The sequence below is a fragment of the Dipodomys spectabilis genome, unplaced genomic scaffold (genome assembly GCF_019054845.1).
Source record: "Dipodomys spectabilis isolate Male_0828 unplaced genomic scaffold, ASM1905484v1 ptg000108l, whole genome shotgun sequence".
NCBI classification, from domain to species: domain Eukaryota; kingdom Metazoa; phylum Chordata; class Mammalia; order Rodentia; family Heteromyidae; genus Dipodomys; species Dipodomys spectabilis.
Genome location: NW_024870785.1, coordinates 23989347 through 24017067, shown reverse-complemented (window position 1 = coordinate 24017067; position 27721 = coordinate 23989347). Strand labels below are relative to the sequence as shown.

The 27721-nt window shown below is 34.8% G+C and overlaps 1 non-coding gene across 1 annotated transcript; it reads right to left on the bottom strand.

Annotated features, from left to right (window-relative positions):
* Positions 1 to 24018: 24018 nt before the first annotated feature.
* Positions 24019 to 24121, bottom strand: LOC122114723. The gene has a single exon (XR_006148614.1). It is a non-coding gene; the product is annotated as a U6 spliceosomal RNA (small nuclear RNA).
* Between the last annotated feature and the right edge of the window lie 3600 nt (positions 24122 to 27721).

Genomic DNA, 27721 nt, shown 5'->3' with positions numbered 1-27721 from the left:
CATTCCTCAAGGAAATAGAAGAGGCAATCCAAAAATTCATATGGAACAATAAAAGATCAAAAATAGCAAAAATGATCCTCAACAGAGAGAACACTGCTGGAGGAATATCAATACCAAAATTCAAACTCTGCTATAAAGCCATAATAATCAAAACAGCTAGGTACTGGCACAAGAACAGACTTCAGGACCAATGGAATAGAATTGAAAACCCAGAAATGAACCTACAGACCTATAGCCATCTAATTTTTGATAAGGGAGCTAAAAAAGTAGAATGGAAGAAAGACAACCTCTTCAGTAAATGGTGCTCACAAAATTGGTTAACAATTTGGAGAAAACTAAACCAAGATCCTTATACATCACCCAACACCAGAATCAACTCCAAATGGATCAAAGACCTCAGAGTCAAAGCAGACACTCTGAAAACTTTAAAGGATGAAATAGGAGAAACCGTAGGGTCTCCTTGGCGCAGGCCGAAATTTTCTTTTAATAGAGACCCAGAAACACAACAAATCAAATAAAGGTTGGACAAATGGGATTTCATGAAGTTGCAGAGTTTCTGCATGGCAAATGACATAGCTAGCAAGATCAATAGAAAGCCCACAAATTAGGAGAAGATCTTCACTAGCAATACAACAGACAAGGGTCTCATATCTAAAATATACGTTGAATTAGAAAAATTAAATCCTCCAACAACAAATCCTCAAAGAAACAATTGCCCGATATATAAGTGGGCTAAATATTTAAAGAGAAACTTCTCTGAAGAGGAAAGAAGAATGGCAAATAGACACATGAAGAAAAGCTCAACCTCCCTAGCAATAAAAGAAATGCAAATCAAAACAACATTGATATAACACCTCACACCAGTTAGAATTGCTAAAATAAAGAACTCTATTAACAACAGATGCTGGAGGGGATGTGGACAGAAGGGAACTTACTTCCTTTTGGGTGGGAGTGTAAACTTGTTCAACCACTTTGGAAAGTAGTATGGAGGTTCCTCAAAAGACTCCACATAGATCTCCCCTATGGCCCATTAATCCCACTTTGGAGCATTTACGCAAATGTTTACAAACAAGACCACACTAAAGCTACCAGCACAACTATGTTTATTGCAGCATTATTTACTACAGCTAAGATAGGGAACCAATCCAGATTCCCCTCAGTAGATGAATGGATCAAGAAAATGTGGTATATATACACAATGTAATTCTATGCCTCCATCAGAAAGAATGACATTGCCCCATTTGTTAGGAAATGGAAAGGCTTGGAAAAAATTATATTTAGTGAAGCAAGACAGGCACAAAGAAATATAGGTCCCTTGGTTTCCTTTATTTTCAATATCTAGTATATGTCTGAGTCAAGCAGAAAAGGTCAGATAAGGTGATGTTAGGGAAATGAACCCTAAGATATGTATTGAACTGTTTTTTTTCTTTCATGATATTGTTCCTAACACATTTATAAAATTATTTCTTTGTTGCTTTGTATGCTCCTCTCCCACAGTATAACCCCTGCTTTCACTGTATTTGATGTCAGTATAATTTGTGGAGGGGAAGGGGAAAAACCAGTCGTTTAAATAGGGATACAGGTGGACCCAAAGCCACAATGAGAAGTACAAGTCGTTATGTCGAAAAAGAACTTTACAACTTTGGTGGGTGTGTATGTGGAAGATTGGGTGGGGGGTGAGGGGGGAGGATGTAATGGGATGGGAAGGGGAAACAAAGGAGGAGGGTACAATGCTTGAAAATAAATGTACTCATTATCTTGCCCATATAATTGTAACCCCTCTGTACATACTTTCACAATAAAAAATAAAAATTACTATGATACTACTTCATAACTATTATAACTCATCGAAAAAAAAATCAAAGGAACCAGCTGTGGTGGTAAAGAGTTGTAATTCCAAGTCTTTAGGAGGTTGGATTTAAGACTAAAGCAACACTAGGGGGTATTGCAGAGAGTGAAAATCTGCCCTTTATTACCTTTTGAACAAAAGCTAAGAATGTTGATGAGAGTGTGGAGAAAAGGAAATTTTCTACACTCTTGGTCAAAATAGGGGTTAGTAGAAAATAGTCGAAAATAGTATGCAGTTTTCCAAAGAGGCTGTGGTCTGATGATTGTGGTTCAAAGCCAGCCCCGGCAGGAAAGTCTGTGAAAATCTTACCTCCAATAAACACTCAGAAAACCAGAAGTGATGCTGTGGCTCAAGTGGTAGAGCACTAGCCTTGAGCTGAGAAACTGAGGGACATCGCCCAGTCCCAGAGTTTAAGCTCCACGACCGACAAAAAAAAAAAAAAAAGAAAGAAAAAGAAAAAAAAGAAAAATAAATGCAAAGCTGAAATATCATCTGACCCACCAATCATGTGATTATTTCTCTCTGGGTGACTCGTAAATATTCTGTAGTTCATTGTCATTCACATTATTCACCACAGCCAAGATATAAATCGAAGTTCAGTGTTCAACTATACACTAATAAAGCAACTGTGGTACATGCACAATCATGTTTTTCTGTTTCATCCTTAAAATAGCAAAAGACTTCTCGCATTAGCCACAACTTACAGTAACCTGAAAGATGTATTCTAATTGAAGAATAATGTTGTCCTCTGCTCTTTGTAAACACACACACACACACACACACACTCTCTCTCTCTCTCTCTCTCTCTCTTAAAAACCTCAAATATTAAGAGAGAAATCTTTTTAAAAAGTAAAGCAAAGTGGAATTGCTGGGCATTTAGGTCACAATGTAGAAGATAGTAGATATACAGGATGACCAGGTATAGAGTTGTGATGTACCGTATGAGGATACAGGGGACAACACTGGCTTTACATAGGAATGAAGCTAAGTAAGTAGGAGTTGTTCTTCCTAGTAGGGATTGCTTTTTTAGTTGTTTTTCCTTCAGTAATGGTTTGGATGAATGTAATTCTTTAAATACCTGCTTGTTTGCAGAAATTATAACAAACAATATAGCAATAATGATGCATGCTCAACATAGAACAAAATGTCAAATTAAAATGCATGAGATTATCCTTGATGTAAACTAATTATTACAAATAAAGGAAACCATAGGACCTATGTTTCTTTAAGTCTGGCTTACTTCACTTAATATGATTTTTTCCAAGATCTTCCATTTCCTTACGAATGAAGTGATATCTTTCTTTCTAATATAAACATAGTATTCCATGTGTGTGTATCTGTGTGTGTGTCCCATTTTCTTGATCCATTCATCTAAGGAGGGCCATCTGGGTTGATTCCTTATCTTATCTCTGGTGAATACTACTGTGATAAAGATAATTGTTCTGGTAGCTTTAGTGTGGCCTTGTTTTGGGTCTCCTAGTTAAATGCCCAGAAGTGGGATTATTGGGTAATAGGGGAGCATTATTGTGTACATCAAGTATAATCTTTGTAGATGAGCAGAATAGCTCAATAAGTAAGTACATATCAGCATATAAGGTGATTCCATGTGAAATGAACTACAAGACATGTTCTTTGTTGGTGTTCTTAATGTTCTAGGTGAATTCTTTTTATCCTTTGTGTTTTCCCACCTATGCATTATCCCCTGTAGTCACTGTATTTTGATTTTGATACCCTGGGTATTGTAAATATGTTGATATGAACTATGGAATGGTAAGGGAAAAAACAAAATGGTGAGACAAAGGACAGAGGGGGAACCTATGCAACAGTGGTATTCACAAGACAATATGTTAGAAATAATCTTGGGGGTGTTGGGAGTGAAGAGGGAGAAAAATTGGAGAAGGGATAACAAGTTTGAAAAGAAATGAGTTCATTAACTTACTTTTATAGCTAAAGCCCCACTGTACATTACCTTGACAATAAAATATAAATATAAATAAAATAAAATATATGAAAGCAGCAACACAGGAGATGGGAGAGGGGAAATACTGTATGTAGTAGAGTAGAGTAGAACAGTTTGGAGAGCAGTAATTTTATATTAACATAGCAAGTAATAAACTAGCATACAGATTTTCAGCCTCATGTCAGTCACTAAAAAGGAAAACAGAATGCAAAATCAGCAAACCCATAGAGATAAAATAGAATACTAAGCAAGGTGAAGAGATGACTTGGACCAAGAATAACAAATGACACAATTAGGAAACAAATAACAAACTGGGAAGTTTAAAAAATATTACCCATAATTCTATTAAATGTTGTTTACATCACAATTAGTTAGAACTATAATTCAAATCACAGTTTAATAGTATATCATATTAATAGTAAGTTACTTACTATTGATTTCTTAATATTGAATGTTTAATATAAAATTTTAACAAAAGAATAATGTGAAACTAACTTTAATAATATATTTCATGAATTGTAAATTTGAGAAGCTTTAGAATTTAAACAAATAATATATCATTATTGTTTCATTTCTGTGAATTAATGTAATAATTCAAAGTGTATTCTACACCTAGCACTCATTTAACATCAAATAATAAATTATTTCTCATAATAATTTATTGCACATAATAACTCTTGGTATTAGGTAGAAGGGTTGTGGAAAAATTCACACCACACAATACACGAGGGTATGACTCCTCTCAACTAGCTTAAATTGTGGAAATTTTATTTTTACATACATGTTAAATTCCTGTCTAGATGGTATCTATATAAATATATATAATTATATACATGAGGAATATTTCAGATGATACTTAAAAGTCATATTCATTAAATAAATTTTTATTATTTTGTACAAAATAAATATTTATAGACAGACTGAATTTATGAGTAGATGATGGTGTATGAGTGCCAGATTATATGTATTGAGGCTTATTTTATATTCCTGACATTGTTTCTATAATTGGATTTAATTTTCCATAATGGGTTAAATGTATTATATTGGATATATGAAAGTAAACTGTATATTTATTCCATTAATACTTTGCCACTTGTCTAATTCCAATATAATTTATCCATGTGTTTGAAGTAATGAGAATAACAACAAATATAAGCAAGATAAATCAGTCTGAAGTAGACAAGTATTTTCACCTTTGTTTTGATAGTTGGTCCTCTTTTACACTACAGAATATGCTTGTGAAAATATGCTCCAGGCTGGCCACAACTGCAGAATATTATGGTTTGATCTATCATAAGAGAAAGAAGGAAGGGCAAACTTCCTTCCAAAAGTCTGCTCTCAGGGATGTGATCTGCTTTATGGTAGTGACTTGGAAATGAACATTTTTTTACAGTAAGCCTTGAAAAACCATCTGATAGACCATTTCTGTAAGTGGATTATTACAGAGGATTATTGATGTCTTTGCAAGGAGGCCAGATTGCTTCATTTTGAGAGAATTAAAATAGGAATTTAGTTAGTTAGGCCAAGGGATGACTGGGGCCCAGAGAAGCTACTACGTTGAATAGTAATCCTAGACCTTTAAAACAACACACACACACACACACACACACACACATACACACACACACACACACACACACACACACACACACACACACACACACACAAATCAACCAAACAAAAAAACCTCCAGTTAGCACAGCCAGTGAGGGCTGCTATAACAGCCTACATGAAGGCAGGCAAAAAACAGAAGGTGAGAGGCATTTAGCTGATAACTAACATATTTTTGATGAGGCAGACTGAAATGAGACTCCAGAGAGAGAGAGAGTCAGAAAGACTGATCAGAGAGAACTAAAATTGGTCACACAAAGATTGGAAAGTAGAATTCCTTGTAGAACAAATAAATCATAGAAAGCTTATGCATGTAAAAACAAGACAGAAATCAACTCCAAATGGATCAAAGGCCTCAGAGTCAAAGAAGACACTCTGAAAACATTACAGGATGGAATAGGAGAAACCCTAGGTCTCCTAGGCACAGGCCAAAATTTTCATAATAGAGACCCGGAAACAAAACAAATCAAAGAAAGGTTGGACAAATGGGATTACATGAAGTTGCAGAGATTCTGCATGGCAGAGGACATAGCTAGCAAGTTCAATAGAAAGCCCACGGATTGGGAGAAGATCTTCACTAGCCATACAACGGACAAGGGTCTCATATCTAAAATATACTTGGAACTAAAAATATTAATTCCCCAAACAACAAATCTTCAAAGAAACAACTGCCCAATAAATAAGTGGGCTAAAGACTTAAAGAGAAACTTCTCTGAAGAAGAAAGAAGGATGGCAAATAGACACACGAAGAAATGCTCAGCCTCCCTAGCCCAAAAAGAAATGCAAATCAAAACAACATTAAGATACCACCTCACCCCAGTTAGAATGGCAAAAATCAAGAATTCTAATAACAACAGATCCTGGAGGGGATGTGTACAGAAGGGAACATTACTTCATTGTGGGTGGGAGTGTAAACTTGTTCAACCACTTTGAAAAGTAGTATGGAGGTTCCTCAAAAGACTCCACATAGAGCTCCCCTATGGCCCATTAATCCCACTTTGGGGCATTTACCCAAATGTTTACAAACAAGACCACACTAAAGCGACCAACACAACTATGTTTATTGCAGCATTATTTACCGTAGCTAAGATCTGGAACCAACCTAGATTCCCCTCAGTAGATGAATGGATCAAGAAAATGTGGTATATATACACAATGTAATTCTGTGCCTCTATCAGAAAGAATGACATTGCCCCATTTGTTAGGAAATGGAAAGGCTTGGAAAAATTATATTAAGGGAATTAAGCCAAGCCCAAAGAAACATAGGTCCCATGGTTTCCCTTATTTGCAGTATCTAGTATATGTCTGAGTCAAGCAGAAAAGGTCAGATAAGGTTATGTTAGGAAAATGAACCCTAAGATATGTATTCAAATTTTTTTTCTGTCATGCCTTTGGTTCTAACACATTTATAAGATTATTTCTTTGTTGCTTTGTATGTCTCTCCCCCACAGTATAACCCCTGCTTTCACTGTATTGGATGTCGGTATAATTTGTGGAGGGGAAGGGGAAAAACAAGTCATTTCAATAAGGATACAGGTGGATCCGTTGCAACAATGAGATGTACAAATTGTCATGTCAAAAACGAACTTTACAACTTTGGGGGGAGTATTGGGGGGGGTGAGGCTGGGAAGGGATTGGAAGGGGAAACAAAGGAGGAGGCTACAATGCTTGATAAGAAATATACTCATTATCTTTCCCATGTAATTGTAACTCCTCTGTACAGTATTTTCACAATAAAAAATATAAATTTAAAAAACAAAAACAAGACAGAAGACCAAATTCCAGAAATGCGTATTTTCTTAGAGGTCATCTTAATCAATTATCAATAGAAATCTTTGAATTCTTAAATATTTGACCACATGTGGGAGATGGTTGAAGAGAAAGAAAATGTCACCACTCTTAGGAGTTCCAATATCACAATATGAATTAATCAAGCACAAATTTGTAAGAAAAAGGGAAAACAATTATTCCAACTGAGGGATTCGTTTGTTTTGCTGTAACAGTTCTTGATTTAGGTGCTAGCAATTACCATTCAATTGATCCAGTCCCACAGCTGAGTTGATATTGACTGCAGTATTCCCACATGAAGGAAAAGAAGAAATTTACAAAAGTCTGATGAATTGAGTTGAAAGTGTTGTAATAGGGATATCTGAGATTTAGACACAGATGAAGGGGTGGATTTTCTTTTCTAAAAATCTCCCATTTTTAGTCTGGTGCCAGTGGCTCACAGCTGTAATCCTAGCTGCTGAGGAAGTTGAGATCTGAGGATGGTGGTTCAAAGCCAGCCTGGGCAGGAACATCCCTGAGACTCTTATCTCTTTTAACCACCAGAAAACCAGAAGTAGCACTGTTGCTCGAGAGGTAGAGCACTCAACTTGAGTTGAATAGCTGAGGGACAGTGCCCAAGCCCAGGTTTCAAGCCACTCGACCACAACTACAAAAATCCTCCCTTTCTTGGACTGCCTACATTTTATCCTAACATTCAACAAATAAGCCATTTTATCACCCACTACCTTTAAGTCCTAACCTAGATACTGAAAATAAAATGATTTGGTATCTTTTGTCAAAAGATTCATATTTGAGGAAACAAATACCATTAGTAGTAACTCTTTTTCCAGTCCTTGAACTCTGGGCCTGGGCCCTGAACATGGGTATGCTGGTAGCTTTCATGTGAGCTTGTTGTTATTTTTTGGATTACTGCTGTTGAGGGAATTACTGGATCTTAAGGGAGATCTACATTTAGTCTTTTCGGGAAATTCCATACTGCATTCCAGAGTGGTTGAACAAGTTTAATTTCCACCAACAGTGTAATAGAGTTCCCAATTGGCTACATCCATGCCAGCATTTGCTATTGTTTGTTTTCTTGATAATGGCCATTCTAACTGGGATGAGATAGAATCTGTCTTGTTTACTTGTAGAATTGTGGGCACCTTCTAGCTATCATAAATGAATGAATCCATGAAACCTATATTGTTCTGAGCCTGCATTCCTTTCTCTTTTCTTTTAGTATAATTTTTTCAAGCCTTTCAGTTTCTTTAATACTGGTGAAAAGTCATCCTTTCTCATGGGGGAGTGGAATTCCAGTGTGTGTGTGTGTGTGTGTGTGTGTGTGTGTGTGTGTGTGTGTGTGTGTGTGTATGATGACTATAGGCCCGTGAGTTTATTTGTAAGCCTTCTGTTTTATGTGTAATTTTGTAATTCCATATTAAATTTTGGTTACTTTCTCTAATGCATTGAAATATATTGTTGGGATTTTCATGTGTATTGCATTGGCAATTATTTGGGGACAATATTGCATTTTTCTCCATGTTAACTCTTCCAACCTGGAGCATTGAAAGACTTTCCATTTCCTTGAATCTCCTTCAATTTCCCTTTTTATATTTTTAAAATTTTCACAGTAGAGGCCCTTCATATTTTTAGGTAAATTAATTAATTCTTTGTTTTGTTGTTATTGTTGTTGTTTTGTTTAGATTTGATTTTATTTTGAGACTAATACATATGAGGTTGTTTTTTTGGATTTCAGCCTGGATCTTCCCATTGTTGGTAACACAGAAATAATACTGATTCTTGTGGTTTTTATACCCTGCTACATTACTGAAAGTTAGCATCACCTTTACTAACTTGAGGGAGGAAGCTATAGGGTCCATTAAATACAGGATCATTACATATGAGAAAAGGGATAGTTTTACTTCCCCTATTTGGATCTCCTTTATGTTTTTCTCTTGCCTATTGTTCTTGCTAGAAAGTCCACAACCATTTTAAAGAGTAGTAGAGAGAGTGGACATCCTTGTCTCATTCCTGATTTTAATGTCTTCATGCTTCCACCATTTGGTAAATGCTAATTATCTCTGTCACATACATACTGAGGAATGTTCCATGTATTCCTAGTTTCTCAGACCTTTTAATCATAAAGGGCTATTGGAGGTTCTTAAAAGCTATTTCTACATCCATATAGACGATTATGTATTTCTTGTCCTTGCTTCTGCTGATGGTTTGTATTATGTTTATTGACAAGTATATTGAATCCAATTTTATCCTAGGATGAATCCTATTTGATCGTACCATATGATTTTTTTTTGTTAATTGCTGAAATTGTTAGGTGAGAATTTTATTAAAAAGCATCAATGCTTACCAAAGAGTTGGGTTAATAGTTCTCTTTCTTTGGTGAGTCCCTATGTGATTTGGGGAAGAGTCTAATTCTAGCTTTAAAGAATGTGTTTGATAATTCCATTTTCAGTTCTATTCCATTGAAGAGATAGGTTTGAGTATTGTAAGTTCTTTTCAGGCCTTAATTTCATGGTAAATTAATTCAGTCCTAGATTTTTCTGGAATGGATAGTGGTTTATTGCATTTCATTTTCATTACTTCTTAGGTGTAACTACTTGGTTCAGATTGTGTATAGGAAAGCATCAATTTCTCCAGGATTCTCCAGGCGATTGGCATAAGGTTTTCAAAGTACTCTCTTATAACGTTCTCAATTTTGCTTATATCTGTTGTGTTGTCTTATTTTTACCTCTAATTTTCTCTCTTTGGGTGAGTTCTCTTATTGTTTTTGGTGGGATTTTATATTATGAAGGTGATATATAGAGAGATGGGTTACATTTACATAAGTAATGAGTATATTTTTAACAGTGCTGTCCCTCCCTCAGTTTTTCCTGCTTCCCCCAACCCTGCCATCCCCCTCCCCCAAAGTAGTGAAGTTCATTTCTAACATAATGTCTACTGTATATCACTGGTGCTTTGGTTGATCTTTGTCCCACCATTTCTGTGATTTCCCTTCCCTTCCCCAAATCAGATTAACATGTATAAGACAAAGGGTTGAGAAAACAAAAACAGTTACTACAGAGAGTAAACCAAAGGGTGAAAACTAAATAGAAATAAGTAAAAAGAGTTAACTATACAATCATCTTTTATCCATTTTTTGGAGCTCCTTTCGATAAGCATCATTTTTATATGGTGATATTCATATTGCTATTGAGCTATTGTAAATAGCCTAGACTTATTCTAGTTTTTCCAAATGAGTGAAAACCTGTAGCCTATGATTCTTTGGGTCTGGCTTGTTTGACTTATTATGTTTTCCAAGTAGTTCCATTTCCTTACAAATTGGGCAATGTCATTCATTCTGATGAGTAGTGTTTTGTTGTGAATATATACGACATTTTCTTGATCCATCATTGCTGGGTCATGGGGAGCTCTATTGAGGAACCTCTATATTTCTTTACAGAATATTTGAACAAATTTACATTTCCATCAGTAGTGTAATAATGTTCCTTTTTGGCCACATCCCCACAAGCCCAGTATGTTATTATTAGTTTTCTTCATAATGGTCATTCTAACTGGGGTGAAGTAAATTCTCAATGTTGCTTTGATTTGCATTTCTTTTATGGCTAGATGTTGCATATTTCTTCATGTGTCTATTGGCCATGCATATTTCTTCTTCAGAGAAGTCTCTCTTTAAATCTTTAGCCCACTTATTAAGAGGGTTGTTGGTTCTTTGAGAATTTGTTTTTTTGGGGGGTTAACTTTTGGGGCTCTAAATATATTTGAGATATGAGGCCATTGTGTGTTGTAGAGAAAGTAAAGATCTCACAATCTGCTGGCTTTTTATCTATATACCTATATAAGTTCTCTTCTTAGTCAGATTTGGTAAGGGTCTCTCAAGTCTGTTAATTTATTTAAAAAACCAACCCTGATTTTTTGATTCTTTCCATGTTTTATTTTGTCTTTATTTAGTTATTTCTGATTTTTTTATTTGTTTCTGTGTACTGCTTTGTGTCTGAGTTTGTTCCTGTTTTCAAGGAGCTTGAGGTGCATAATTAAAATATTCAATTGAGATTTCCCCAGTTGCTTGATGGACATCCTCAGAGCTATGTATTTTCCTTGAAATACTGCAAATACCAGAGGAGCTGGTAATTTGTGTGTTCATTTTTGTTAAATTCCAGAAACTTTCAGATTTCTTTTTTTTTGGGGGTGGGGGAGTCCGGTTGTGGGGCCTGACCTCTGAGCCTGGGTGCTGTCCCTCAGCTCTTCAGCTCAAGGCTGGCACTCTACCACTTGAGCCACAGTGCCACTCCCGGCTTTTTTTCTTTGTGCTTATGTGGTGCTGAGGAATCGAACTCAGGGCCTCATGCATGCAAGGCAAGCACTCTAACACTAAGCCACCTTCTCAGCCCCTCAGATTTCTTTTCTAATACCTTCAGTGTCCCATTGTTCATTCAGCAACATGTTGTTCAGTCTTCATGGGTTTGACAATTTTTTATTTGCTTTAGCCATTTAATTCTAAGTTTGTTCTCTTATGATCTGACAAGATATGGGAATTCAATTAATTTTTCTTTGGACAGAATATCCGTGTGACATAGGATGTGTTCTATTTTGGAAAATCTTCCATGAGCTGCTGTGAAGAATGTATATTCTGACGCTGAATGTATATTCTATACATGTCTGTTAGGACTAGGTGGTCAATGTAGTTATTGAGGTCTGCAGTTTCTTGGTTGAGTTTTTCCTTGGATGACAATGATTTGTTGAGATGTGTTTTTAGGTTAAGTAATATTTGGTTGATGAAGTGGTATGCTCCAGGATTCAGGGTTTTGATATTTAGACTCTACATATCCTACTAATGTAGAGCTGCCATTATCAGTATGTAATGTCTCTTCTAACTAATTTTAATTTGAATTCTATTTTATCTTATGTTAGTAATTCTACCTCAGCCTGTTTAGGGTATCCTCTGCTAGAATTCTGTAATATGTTTCCTATCCATTTTGTTTCCTGCTCTTCTCCTTGATACCTATCTCCCCCATGTTTTATCTTCTAACTGAATCTTGAAGTTCCTGCAAGATCGTTTCTTATTTCTTTGATTGGTTCTAAATGATTATCTCTTCTTTCCTTTTAGACCTATTCAGTCTTTGATGCTTGAGATTATCTTCTATGTAATCTATTCTCTGTGGAGAGATTCTTCATAGATTTTTATTTATCTGTCTTCAAAACGGTCACTTTATATGGCTTTTATCTTTTTTAAGGTTTTGTTTTTGGGCTTGTGTGGACTTTCTTTACATCTTTTCTTTGAATAGGGGGGTTGGGAGTTGGTCTTTTAACTGTGTCTTCTCTCATATGTTTTAACTAGACATCTATTTTTTTCCTAGGACTCCCTTGCCTTCTCAGAATTTACTTATCTTTCTCTTTGTAGTCTCCCTGAATTATTTTGCTAATATTTGGTTGGTCTCATCTTGTTCACAAATTTCCTTGTAGAGGTTTTGTATCTTTTCAGTAATCACATTTTTCAGCACTATTTGTAATGTATTTTGAAAACTACCTTCTATGTCCTTGATTGCCTGTTGTAATGCCTGCTTATTTACTGTGTGAATTACACTACCTTGACATCACTTTTTTTTGTATTTTTCTGATTGGTTCTGTACATTTGAAGGATGTCGTGGCTTTCATTTAGAGCATCTATGATCTTAATATTTGACTCTCTATGTTCTTGGTTGATTTGCCAGGTGTTGGTATAGACTTCTCTTATGATTTTCTGGAATTAAGTTTTTGTCTAGCCCATTAAGTGTAGGAGGAGAGATCAGTTGTGGTGAGATGTTGTCATGTTAATACTTGTGGTTCCAATGACAGTTTGAGCTGTCCAGTGGTAAGGTGAAGTGTGTCTGTGTTTGGATGTGGCTGTCTCTGTCCCTGATTTTTTTCTCATGTGGCCCTTTTATTTCCACCTGCAGCTCTGCTTTTGAACATGTTCCCCCACCACAGTCACAGCAGTCACCTGACTAGCTGGGTAACTTTTCATAGATTTGTGTTTTTTTGTGATGATAATATAAAATCTTTTTATGTATTGTGGATCTATATATAATTATAGCTGACTTGCTTTGACCTTCTAGAAGTGGAGTACCTGCTAGGACTCTAAATCTCTGTTTCATTAGATAGAGCTAGGGTAATTTTCTGTTGTTTCTCTGCCATTATTTTTCCACTTCCTCAGGTTCATTTTTTATTGTGGAGTTTTTCACCTAATTTTGGGTATGCGATGGTTGTACCAGGTTATTTTCTTTTTTTCTGTTTGTGTTACTTTGAAATAGTGATTTCAGCCTTGTATGAAGAGACAGTAATAATATGAATTGTAAGTTATTACATCGAATGAAAGGGAGCAGACATTTTAACCTATTTGCTATAAATGCATTAATATTAAGCAAAGCTAATAAAAATGATTACTTCTTTACTCTTCAGAGGATGAGTATAGTACTCTTGGATATCTTGTAGGAAAAGAAATTGGACTCATTACAACTGATGCCTTACATTGAAATTACAGGCTAAACTTTCTTTCTTTTCATTTCTTTCATAATAGTATTACAATATCATAATACCTGAATGTTGATTTGTTTTCGTCTGCTATTGTCAATTCCATTCTTCATCCATTAGGAATCCAGGTCTTTGAATGACCAGTTCTTTAAAATACCTATATTGCTTATATTATTTTTTGAATCTCAGTAAAATAAATATGAATTTATGTCTGAGTCTCATCTTTACCTACATTCATGTGAAATGTATGCAGTCTCAAGCAAGGAAACTGACTATTTTACTCTTTTCTGTTATTTAATCTAATCAATAAATCTTTTCTCTTCAGCAATATGTTCTCACCTTTTAGTGTTGATTTTTTCTTTTTTCTTTTTTTTCTGTTTGTTCTCGCCTTTTATATTGCTCCAGTGAACATGATGTATTTCCAGTACTTTTATAGAAATACATTTAAAGTTTTGAACATGGAGACAAGCCCCCTCCATTATTTCTTTAAAGTAAAGCCTTTGAGACTCTTTTAGATATAAAAATTAAAAAGTTCAATGCTCAGGTTTATACATGAATACTCTAATGGTTCAGTCAATTAGACACAACAACTACAATACCACAATAAGTCTTAAAGGCACCAAAATATTATTGTTCATGAATTAGAAAATGACTAGTCAAAACAAAGTTTATATTATATTTGAAAGCTAAAAAATGAAAATTACACTCAGATTTACTGTCAATATCCTATTTCCAAGAATACATTTTTCAGCAATCCGGGAAACAAAAAAATAAGGGTTTGTCACAGAATGAAAGATGTAAAAACAGACTGTATTTGCTTAAGATGATAAGTATATGCAAATCATTTTATTTTTTTCAAAGATACTATAAAATTTCATAAGAGGATTTGTGATCAGAAGTGATAGGTAAGCAAAGTAACTGGAAATCTGTATATGGAAATTTTGCTTTCAATAGAGGATGACAAGTTTCACTAAATGAACCTATAGAAGATGATTTTGTATCTGCAACACACATCCAGTATTCTACACTGTAGACATATTCTGATTCTCTTCCCTCAGTTCCTGTTCAATATTCTTCTGCTTTCATGTTGGAGATTCATTGTTCCAAGTTCTCTTTGTCAAAAATATTTTTATATATCCTTTAAATGTAAAGGAGTGTTTGGCTTGGGACCCTATTTACGCTTGGTATTTGTTTACCTTTAATGTTTGCCATTTATCATCCCAGGCTCTCCTTTTGACCATATCAGCTAAGAAATCTGTAATTATTCTGACTATGTATCTTTTTTATATAATCAGTCTTTTCTGATGAGAGCTTTAATAATCCTTTCCTTGATCTCTAATGATCCTCTAATGGATTATAATGTGGTGGTGGATTGTTCTGTTCTGGTATTCTCCGTTTGGTGTTCTAAAGGCTTCTCTTCTCTGAATGAGCTTATCTCTTTGGATGTTTGACATTTTCTCTGCTAGAATTCTGTAATATGTTTCCCATCCACTTTGTTTCCTGCTCTTCTCCTTCTTGATACCTGTTTCCCCAAGTTTGATCTTCTAACTGTCTTGAACTTCCAGCAAGATCGTTTCTTATTTCTTGGTTTGGTTCTAAATGATTATCTCCTCTTTCCTATTAGACCTATTCTGTCTTTGAGACCTGAGATTATCTTCTATGTCATCTATTCGCTGTGGAGACTTTCTACTTTCTTTTTGATTTCCCTGTTTTCTCGTTGCTCATATTTTAGGGCTTCTCTCTTTATTAAAACTTTGTTTTATGTTTTGTGTGGACTTTCTTTACATCTTTTCTTTGGGTAAGAGTGTTAGGGGATTTTTTTTAGCTGTGTCTTCTTTCATATCTTTTAACTAGGCATCGTTTTTTTCCCTTATACTCCTTTGACTTCTCAGAAATTATTTATCTTTCTGTTTGTAGACTCCATGAATTATTTTGCTAATCTTTGGTTGGTCTCATCTTGTTCACAAATTTCCTTGTAGATGTTTTGTATCTTTTCGTTAATCACATTTTTTAGCAGTATTTGAAATATAATTTGGAAAGTATCTTCTAGGTCCTTGATTGCCTGTTGTAAGGCCTGCTTATTTAGTGTGTGAATTATATTATCTTGACATCCATTTTTTAAATTTCTGATTGGTTCTGTCCACTTGAAGGATGTCTTGGCTTTCATTTGGGAGATCTATGATCTTAAAAGGTTACTATCTATGTTCTTGTTGATTTGCCAGGTTTTGGTTTGGTCTTCTATTTTCCTTTGTTTTTCTGGAATTAGGTTTTTGTAGACAGCAGTTGTGGTGAGATGTTGTCATGTTAATAAATACTTGTGGTTCTTGCTGGGAAGGTGGTTCAGTGGTAGAGCGCTTGCCTTGCATGCCTGAGGCCCTGGGTTTGATTCCTCAGCACCACATAAACAAAAAGAAAAAAGCCGGAAGTGGTAGAGCGCTAGCCTTGAGCTGAAGAGCTGAGGGACAGCACCCAGGCCCAGAGTTCATGCCCCTCGACGGGACCCCCCAAAAAAATAAATGTGGTTCCAATGACAGTTTGAACTGTCCAGTGGTAAGGTGAATTATGTCTGTGTTTGGATGTGGCTGTCACTGTTCCTGCTTTTTTCCCATGTGGCCCTTTTATTTCCACACTGCATCTCTGCTTTTGAACATGTTGCCTAGCACAGTCACAGTAGTCACATGAATGGCTGGGTAATTTTCATAAATAGCTGTTTTCTTGTGAAGACAGTATAAAAAACTTCTTTTGAATTGCATATCTATATATAATTATAGCTGGCTTGGTTTGATCCACTAGAAGTAGACTTTGTATAGGACTCTAAATCTCTGTTTCATTAGATAGAGCTAGGGTAATTTTCTGTTGTTATTCTTCCATTGTTTTTCCACTTCCTCAGGTTCAGTTTTTATTGTGGAGTTTTTCACCTAATTTAGGGTATGTGATGGTTGTACCAGGTTATTTTCTTTTTTCTGCTTGTGTTACTATAAAATAGTGATTTCAGGCTTGTATGAAGAGACAGTAATAATATGAAATGTATGTTATTACATCAAATGAAACGGAGCAGACATTTTAACCTATTTGCTACAATTAAATTAATATTAAGCAAAGCTAATGAAAATAATTACTTCTTTACTCTTCAGAGGCTGAATATAGTACTCTTGGATATCTTGTAGGAAAAGACTTTAAACTCATTACAATTGATGCCTTACATTGAAATTACAGGCTAAACTTTCTCCTTCAGCAGGCAAAAGCTTCATTTCTTTCATTTCTTTATTATAATATCATAATACCTGCATGTTGATTTGTTTTCCTCTGCTATTTTCAATTCTATTCTTCATCCATTAGGTATGTAGGGCTTTGAATCACCAATTTCTTAAAATACCTATGTAGCTTATATTGTGATTTAACTCTCAGTAATATAAATATGAATTTATCTCTGAGTCTCATCTTGAGCTATATTAATATGAAATTTATGCAGTCTCAAGCAAGAAATGTGACTATTTTACTCTTTTCTATTTTTTAATAAATAAATCTTTTCTCTTTTGGAATATGTTCGCATCTTTTATATTTCTCCAGTGAACATCATTACTTTTATAAAAATAAATATAAAGTTTAGACATGAAGACAACCCCCCCTCCATTATCAGTTTAAAGTAAATCTTTGGGGACTCTTTTATATATAAAATTTTAAAACTTCAATGCTCAGGTTTATACGTGAATAATCTAATGCTTCAGTCAATTAGGCAAAAGAACTACCATACCACATTAACTCTCAATTTACTTAAAGCCACCAAAATAGTGTGCATGAACATCACTCATTTTTCGAAAGTGACTGGTCAAAACATAGTTTATATTATATTGGAAAGATAAAAAATCAAAATTACACCCAGATTTTCTGTCAGTGAAAAAAAAGAAATGTATTAAATGTTAATTAAAGATGAACTTATTTCAGGTTCTAGGAAAAAAGGAAAAGCTGGGATAATAGAAGTACAATGTATTTCATAATATGAGAATAACTGTAGCAATCCACTTACAGAAATGGTCTATCAAGATGGCTTTTCAAGGTTGACTGTGAAAAATGTTCATTTCCAAGTCACCACCATAAAGCAGATCACATCCCTGGGGGCAAACTTTTGGAAGGAAGGTTCCCCTTCCTTCCTTCTCTTTTGATAAATCAAACCATAATATTTCTACAGTTGTGACCAGCCTGGAACACATTTTCCCAAGAATATTCTGTAGTGTAAAGAGGACCAAACTATCAAAACAAAGGTGAAAATTCTTTTCTACTACAGAATGACTTATCTGGCTTATATTTTTTGTTATTTTCATTACTTCAAACACATGGATTATTTATATTGGGATTAGACAAGTGTCAAAGTATTAATGGAATAAACATTCAGTTTACTTTCATATATCCAATATAATACAATTAACCCCTTATGGAAAATTAACTCCAACTGTAGAAACAATGTCAGGAATATAAAATAAGCCTCAATACATATAATCTGGCACATATAAACCAGCATCTACTCAGAAATTCAGTCGCTCTATAAATATTTATTTGGTACAAAATAATAAATATTTAATTAATGAATATGACTTTTGTCATCTGAAATACTCCTCGTGACAATAATTGTGTATAATTGTATAGATGTCACCTACACAGGAATTTAACATGCATTTAGAAATCAATTTTCCACAATTTAAGCTAGATGAGAGGAGTAATATCCTCGTGTATTGTGTGGTGTGAATTTTACCACAGTGCTGAACCCTTCCACCTAATACCAAGAGTCATGTGCAATAATTTATTTCATGTTAAGATGAGTGCTAAGTGTAGAATACAATTTGAATTATTACATTAATTCACAGAAATGAAACAATAATGATATGTTATTTGTTTAGATTCTAATGCTATTCAATTTTACAATTCATGAAATATATTATTAAAATTAGTTTCACTTTCTTCTTTTCTATAGCTGGCTATTTAAACATTACATATTACATATTAAACATTCAATATTAAGAAATAAAAAATGAGTAACTTATTATTAAAATGATATATTATTAAATTGTGATTTAAATTACAGTGCTAACAAATTGTGTTGAAAACAACATTTAATAGAATTATGGGTAATATTTTTTAAACTCAGCGGCTTGTTATTTGTTTCCTAATTGTGTCATTTGTTATTACTGGCCGAAGTCATCTCTTCACCTCTGTTAGTTTTCTATTTCATCTCTATTGGTTTGCTGATTGTGCATTTTGTTTTCCCTTTTTAATGGCTGACATGAGGCTGAAAATCTGTATGCTAGGTTATTACTTCTTATGTAAAAGTAAAATTACTGATCTCCACAGCTGTTGCCCCCACTCATATCTCCTGTATTGCTACTCACATATATTTTATTTTATTTTTTATTTAAATTGTATTGTCAAGATAAAGTACAGGGGGGGTTAGTTACATAAGTAAGGAAATGAATTCATTTCTTTTATAACTTGTTACCCCTTCTCCAATTTTTCTCCCTCCATCCCAATGCCCCCCCCCCCAAGATTATTTCCAACATTTTGTTTTGTGAGTATCACAGTTGTTTAGGTTACCCATTTGTCCTTTGTCTCACCATTTTGTTTTTTCTATTTCCTTTCCCAAGTTCAGATCAACATAATTACAATACCCAGGGCATCAAAATCCAATACAGTGACTTCAGGCGATAAACCATAGATGGGGAAAACACAAATAAAACAAAAATAAAAACAAATCCCATAGTACATTAAGGACAACAACAAAGAACATGTATTGGAGTTTATTTCACTTGGAATCACCTTATAGTGTCATATGTACATAGCTTTGAGCTAATCTGCTCATCTACTATGGTTATCCTCGATGTACACAATAATGCTCCCCTATTACCCAGTAATCTCACTTCTGGGCATTTAACAACGTGACCACAAACAAGGCTACACTAAAGCTACCAGCACAATTATGTTTATTACAGTAGTATTTACCCTAGCTAAGATATGGAATCAACTCAGATGCCCCTCAGTAGCTGAATGGATCAAGAAAGTGACACACACACACACACACACACACACACACAACAGAGAGATATACATACATGCACTACTATGCTTCCAGGGCTGGGGAAGTGGCTCAGTGGTAGAGCACTTGCCTTGCATTCCTGTGTCCCTGGATTCGATTCCTCTGCACCACATAAGCAAAAAGAAAAAAAGCCGGAAGTGACGCTGTGGCTCAAGTGGTAGAGTGCTAACCTTGAGCTGAAGAGCTGAGGGAAAGCGCCCAGGCCCAGAGTTCAGGCTCCACGACTGGACACACACACACACACACACACACACACACACACACACACACACACAAAATCCTATGTTTCCATCAGAAAGAAAGCTACCATCTCATTTTTGAGGAAATGGAAGATCTTGGAAATAAATCATATTAAGTGAAGTAAGCCAGACTTAAAGAAACATAGGTCCCGTGGTTTCTTTTATTTGTAATAATTAGTTTACATCAAGGATAATCTCATGTAGTTTAATTTGACATTTTGTTCTATGTTGAGCATGCAACATTATTGCTATATTGTTTGTTATTATTTCTACAAATAGGCAGGAATATTTAAAGAATTACGTTCATCTTATCCATTACTGAAGGAAGAACCAATAAAAGAGCAACCCCTACTCGGAAAAACAACTCGTACTAATTTAGCTTCATTCCTATGTAAGGCCAGTGTTGTCCCCTGTATCCTCATGTTGTACATTACGACTCTATACCGGTTCAACCAGTATATCTACTATCTTCTACATTGTGACCTAAATGCCACAGTAATTCCAATTTATTTTACTTTTTAAAAAATTTCTCTCTTAATGTTTGAGGTTGGTGTGTGTGTGTGTGTGTGTGTGTGTGTGTGTGTTTACAAAGATCAGAGTACATTATTTTTCTTCATTTAGAATACATCTTTCAGGTCATTGTAAGTTGTGGCTAATGGCATAAGTATCTTGCTATTTTAAGAATGAAACAGAGAAAGATATTTGTGCATGTATCACGGTTGCTTTATTAGTCTGTAGTTGAACACTGAACTTCGATTTATATATTGGCTGTTGTTGTGAATGATGTGAATAACAATGAACTACAGATACATTTGAATTACCCAGAGAGAAATATCACATGATTGGTGGGGCAGATGATATTTTAACTTTGGAGTTCTATAGAAAACTGCATATTACTTTCTGCAAGGAGAACACTAATCTGTATTTTGAAGAAGAGTGTAGAAAATCTCCTTTTCTCCACACTCTCACCAACATTATTACCTTTGTTAAAGGTAATAAAGTGCCGGTTTTTGCTATGTGCAGTACCCCAGACTGGCCTTAGACTTATCCAACCTCCTAAATGCTTGGAATTAAAATCTTTTGCCACCACACCTGATTCCTTTGATCTTTTTGATAAAAGTTATAGTAGTTATGAAGTAGTATCATAGTAATTTTGAATTACATTTCTCTAATGACTTCTGCTCACAAAACATTAAGCCAGCATAGGAGTTGTATTAAACAACTTTGTAAACTTACTGGCGATTTTTCAGGGCTTTAAGAAGAATATGTCTATTCAGAACTTTTGTCCATTTTTAATCTAGTTTTTTGTTAATCTCATCTTTAATCTCTCTATACAAAATCAATAATTAATTCAAAGTAGTAGAAAGGAAAAATATTAAGCAACTCCTATCATTTTCAATTATCAATAGCATGATATTTCTTAATCATTTTCTGTTGACGCTTGAGACTATATAACTCAATTTAGTCAGACTTTTTACAAGGCTGTATGTGTTTTATTTATTTTACATTGATTGTTCTTTCCAAAGCCTGTATGTCTAATTTCCCTTGGTTTCTTTCAGTCTCAATTAGTTGAGGTGTCAAATGAAGAATAAATGGAAGGAAGCAAACAAAAAAATAATATAGTTCATCTCATCTGATGATACCTCTACAAGAATGAGGAAAGAGTTGATCCAAGGACCTATGATAGGACATCAAAAAGAGAATTCATTTTTCTAGGTCTTTCTTATCTTTGTGATGTAATTTAAATAATGTAAAACACAATTTACTACTAAGATACTTTTATGTTTTATCAGTTTTGCACATTTTCATAAGGACTTCACCTCAGTCTACAACATTCCTTCATCATTCTGTCCCTGATATTTTTACACACATAAGACATAAGATAACCAGTTTGATTTACAGCATGAGAAGTTATCCACCTGGCTTCCTTGGAAGCAGAGCATGGTCAATAGATAACATTACTTCTGATTGCTCACTACATGTAATGGTTTCTGTAATACTTATCACATTCTTTTTAGTATTTTAAAAACTTCTGGCTAAACTCAAACTCATTCATAGACGTTTGTGTTAAGTATTTCACAAGTTTTATTTCCCTTAATTCTTAAGATAACATTTTCTATAAAGCTAATGTTATTACCATTTTAGTGTTTGGAAAAATTGTAATTAAAGGCAGTAAGTGCATGGCTCAAACACACACTTTGAGCAAAGAAATGAGTCAAAGTTTCCAAAAGTCTTTCAGCAATACACAAAAGGTAGGTAAAATCTCTCCATTCTCTTACACTCTCAATTCAATATTCATATTTCCAAGAAATAATAGCATAGCAATTATTGCCCATGGTGATAGTTTTCTGTTACATTTGGTCTTCAACACAGATTGTGTTGGTGACATTGGGTTATCATGCACAGAGCTGAGCTTATAAGAGAAAAATTTCTTCAGTCCCATAGTTCCTGTTTCCTTTTTAAAAAGTACTAAAACTTTTAAATATTTTCACTTATTGTGTTAAGAATCCAAAAAAACGAAAAAAATTTGCATATAATCACTCCAAAATGCTTTAAAAATAAATGATAAAACAGGACCCCGTGAAGTAAACTTTCTTCTACTTTTAAAATTATTCTAAAAGACTTGCGCTGGTTGGTCACATCTGTAAACCTAACTATTCGCCATATCAACACTGAAGCTAGAGATCTGTGGGTAACAGTTGGAAACCAATGAGGGAAAAATAAATTCATAGGATTATTTTTCAAAAATTTCAATGAATTAGCAACAGGCCAGGAATGGAGATGTAGCTCATATAGTAGCTCACCAATCTAGAGAGGAAAGGCCTAACAAGACTTTGAAGCACTGATTTCAAACTCTGAGCACACCAACATACATGCAATTGGATGAGAACACACGCTCTTGCACACACACACACACATTCAAAATACCTTCATATTAGTGTTTTGCATTAATTTCTTTGTTAACAATATTATATGAGTAAAATAAAGGAAATAAACTCTTCCATCTCAGAACATGTTATATGTTTTCTATTGTAAAATTCTGTACACAGGGGTCACATTTACATGAGCAAGGTAATGAGTACATTTCCTAACATGCATTGTTACCTCCTCCTTTATGTTCCCCTACCATCCCTTCCCTCCCACCTCTACAAGCACACTCCCCTCCCTAAGTACACTTCCCCTGCCTAAATTGTAAAGTTCATTTTTCATCATAGTGTCTTGTGCATCTCATTGTTATAATGGGTCAACCTGTATCCCTATTTAAGCATCTTGTTTTTTTTCCTTTCCCTCCCCAAATTAGAGGAACGTATATACAAGATATGGGCGCACCAACTTCAAATACAGTGTAAACGGGTTATAGCATGGGGGAGGAACATATAAAGAAACAAAAAAAACACATCACCTGTTATAAGTACGTTAGAATCAATAACAAGCAAGAGAAAACCACACGTGTGTTCCTATCTTGGGTTTGATTTGCCTAATCTGGTCATATGTGCAAAGCTTTTAACCTTTTCTGCTTATCTCAGACATAAAATAGTTATTAAAAATTAAGGAAAACATAGGGCCTATGTTTCTTTGGATCTGACTTACATGACTTAATATTTTTTTCCAAGTCTTTCCATTTTCTAACAAATTGGGCGATGCCATTCTTTCTGAGGGAGGCATAGAATTCCATTGGTATAAATACCACATTTTCTTGATCCATTCATCTACTGAGGGGCATCTGGGTTGGTTTCAGATCTTAGCGATGGTAAATAATGCTGCAGTAAACATAGTTGTGCTGGTAGCTTTAGTGTGGTCTTGTTTGTGATCATCTGGGTAAATGCACAAAAGTGGGATTCCTGGGTCATAGGGGAGTTCTATGTGGAGTCTTTTGAGGAACCTCCATAGTACTTTCCAAAGGGTTGAATAAGTTTACACTCCCACCAAGAATGCAGTACAGTTCTCTTGTGGCTACATCCCCTCCAGCATCTGTTGTTGTAAAAGTATGGAATGGTTCAGGAATTTGCCTGTCATCCTTTCTCAGGGGCCATTCTAATCTTCTCTGTATTGTTCCAATGTTAGAGTACTTGATGCTGAATTGAGCATAGAACATTTTTTATATATAAAGTGTAATTTATTTTCTTAAACTAGACAATTCAACAAAAAGTAAGCTCAAAATAATTGCCATGAAATTTTAGAACCATGTACTTCTTACATAAGCACACATTTAAGAATAAAGACTGACATGTCAAAAACAAAATAATTCCAGATATTTGTTGTTCAAGAGATGTGTAAGAGGAGGAATTCAATTATTTTATACAAGGCACCTGTCATAATGAACACTGAAGCAAGTGTTAAGGTTTTTTTTTTAAGTTTTAATGTTTTAAACATATTTAATTTTGGGAATTTGCTTATATATGCCAAAACTAGGACTGTTTGGCAGGACATAAATTTTTTTGGGGGTGGGAGTCTGCGAGTGGGGCCTGAACTCTGGGACTGGGCGCTGTCCCTCAGCTCTTCAGCTCAAAGCTACTGCTCTACCACTTGAACCAACGTGCCAGTTCCAACTTTTTTCTTTTTGCTTATGTGGTGCTGAGGAATCGAACCCAGGGCTTCATGCATGCAAGGCAAGCACTCTACCACTGAGCCACCTACCCAGCCCCAGATCATAAAACTTTTTGATAAAGTATTTAAGATTTATGGTAGCAGACATATGCTACTAAGTATGTACATTTCAGAGTTTATAGAAATTTTACTAATGAGAAGTTGCAAAGTCTTTGTGTAAAGGAGCAGAATAAAGAGTTAAGACTTTTAACTACATTGTTTCTATTAAAAATATAGGGCTTCCTTATTTTAGATGTTAGTGAGGAACAAATGATGATATAAGCCATATACAAATGATGAGATGAGCCATAAATAGTAATCTTAATGGGTAACTTTAAAGACTGCTCATAGCCTATAAAACTCTTGTTGAACATCATAATCTTAGGCAGTTTTAAATGTACAGGAATATGAGAAAATAGTAAAATCTAATACGTAGTACCCTTCAAATACTGAAAACACTGGTAATTGTTTTGTTTTTTGTTTTATTAATCATTAATATTTAATTATTGGTTTTTCTTATTTGTAGCATTGTTTTCCTTGTTGTAATATAATACAACTTTTTGTAAGTCATCATTATGAAGTACTTGGAGAAGGTTACTGGGATGGCCAAACCATTTTTTATAGGTGCATGTGAATTTACGAAGAGGAAAATTAAGAACAAAATATTTATTTAAAAAGTTATCAAGTAGAGTCTGAATCAGGAATGTTGATAAATGTCCACACCTAAAATCTTACCCAGAGGCTGAAGCAGTGATTTTAAAGAGTTGAGGCCACAAAAGTGAGAGACTGTGTTTAGTTTTGTTTTATATTTTGATTTTGCTGGTAATGGGGCTTGAACTCTGGGTCCTACGTGCTGTCCCTCAGCTCAAGGCTAGTGCTACCACTTGAGCCACAACACCACTTCCATCTTTTTCTGCTTATGTGGTGCTGAGAAATCAAATCTAGGGCCTCATGCATGCAAGGCAAGCACTCTAACACTGAGCCACCTTCCAAGCACCTGACAGAATGTTTTTTAAAAAATCAATTATCCAACATTTGCTTTCTGCTTTGGGTTATGTTATTAAATATATGAATACCTTTTTATATCATTGTGAATTGTCATACTTCTGAATTTATACTAACTTCAACCACTTTATCCTTTTCAAAGTCATGAAATAGCTCAGAGTTTGCTTCCATGAAGATTGTTTTTACATTTAAAATTTCTCCTGAGACATTTTTATTTTTAACAAAATAACTTTATATTTCATTTTGATGGGTTATCATACATCAAATACCTTCAAATGTATATGTAGAGTCTAAAGACAGCAGTATGAATATTCTCATACTGCTCTTGTTTATCTGTTATACACTTTCAGTATTGTGATATTTCTCTTTCTCTTTCACTCTCCCATTTCCTCTCTTTCTCTTTCATGCTCCATGTCTGCTGCTCTTCTATGGTGAAAACTTTAAAAACTTGAAAAAGGAAATCAAAACAGAACTTAGAAAATGGGAAAAACTTCCATGCTCCTGGATTGGAAAGATTAACATCGTGAAAATGGCAATACTTCCCAAGGCTATCTACAAATTTAATGCGATACCTATCAAAATTCCAACCTCATTCTTCAAGGAAATAGAAGAGGCAATCCAAAAATTCATATGGAATAATAAAAGACCCCGAATAACAAAAACGCTCCTCAATGGAAAGAACACTGCTGGAGGGATATCAATACCAAATTTCAAACTCTACTATAAAGCCATAGTAATCAAAATAGCTTGGTACTGGCACAAGAACAGACTTCAGGACCAATGGCATAGAATTGAAAACCCAGAAATGAACCTAAAGACCTATAGTCATCTAATCTTTGATAAGGGAGCTAAAAAAATAGAATGGAAGAAAGACAGCCTCTTCAGTAAATGGTGCTGTCAAAATTGCTTAACTACTTGTAGAAAACTAAAGCTAGATCCTTAGATATCACCCTGCACCAGAATCAACTCCAAATGGATCAAAGACCTCGGAGTCAAAGCAGACACTCTGAAAACATTACAGGATGGAATAGGAGAAACCCTAGGTCTCCTTGGCTCTGGCCGAAATTTTCTGAATAGAGACCCGGAAACACAACAAATCAATGAAAGGTTGGACAAATGGGATTGCATGAAGTTGCAGAGCTTCTGCATGGCAAAGGACATAGCTAGCAAGATCAATAGAAAGCCCACAGATTGGGAGAAGATCTTCACTAGCCATAAAACGGACAAGGGTCTCATATCTAAAATATACTTGGAACTCAAAAAATTAAATCCCCCAACAATAACTCCTCAAAGAAACAACTGCCCAATAAATAAGTAGGCTAATGACTTAAAGAGAAACTTCTCTGAAGAAGAAAGAAGGATGGCCAATAGACACATGAAAAAATGCTCAACTTCCCTAGCCATAAAAAAATGCAAATCAAAACAACATTGTCATACCACCTCACCCTAATATGTCCCTCCCCTACAGTATAACCCCTGCTTTCACTATATTTGATGTCGGTATAATTTGTGGAGGGGAAGTGGAAAAACAAGTCGTTTTAATAAGGATACAGGTGGACCTGTTGCAACAATGAGAAGTACAAGTTGTCATGTCAAAATCGAACTTTACAACTTGGGGGGGGGAGGGGGGGGAGGAAAGATGGGAAGAGATAGGAAGGGTAAACAAAGGAGGAGGCTACAATGCTTGATAAGATATGTACTCACCGTCTTGCCCATGTAATTATAAACCCTCTGTACAGTATTTTCACAATAAGAAAAAAAAGAATTTCTGCTGGTCTACTATTATCCATCAGAATCCACTGGTTTTGTGGGAACATGATAGCGACCATCAGTTACCCTTGCATTCTTTAAGAGTTATAACAGTGACGTGATGTTATTCATTTCTATTCTAAATGGCAAAACAACAGATCTAGGAATTCCTTTTCACTTTTACTACTGTTATAAATTTTATCTCATAGGAATCATTGAAACGGATAGGATACTTTTAACCTCTGACCTAAAAGTTCGTTTTCTTTTTTCTTTTACAAACGACCTTTTTCTTTTATTATAAGTAAATACATGTAATGAAAACAATGCTTTCCTGTGGAAAGTAG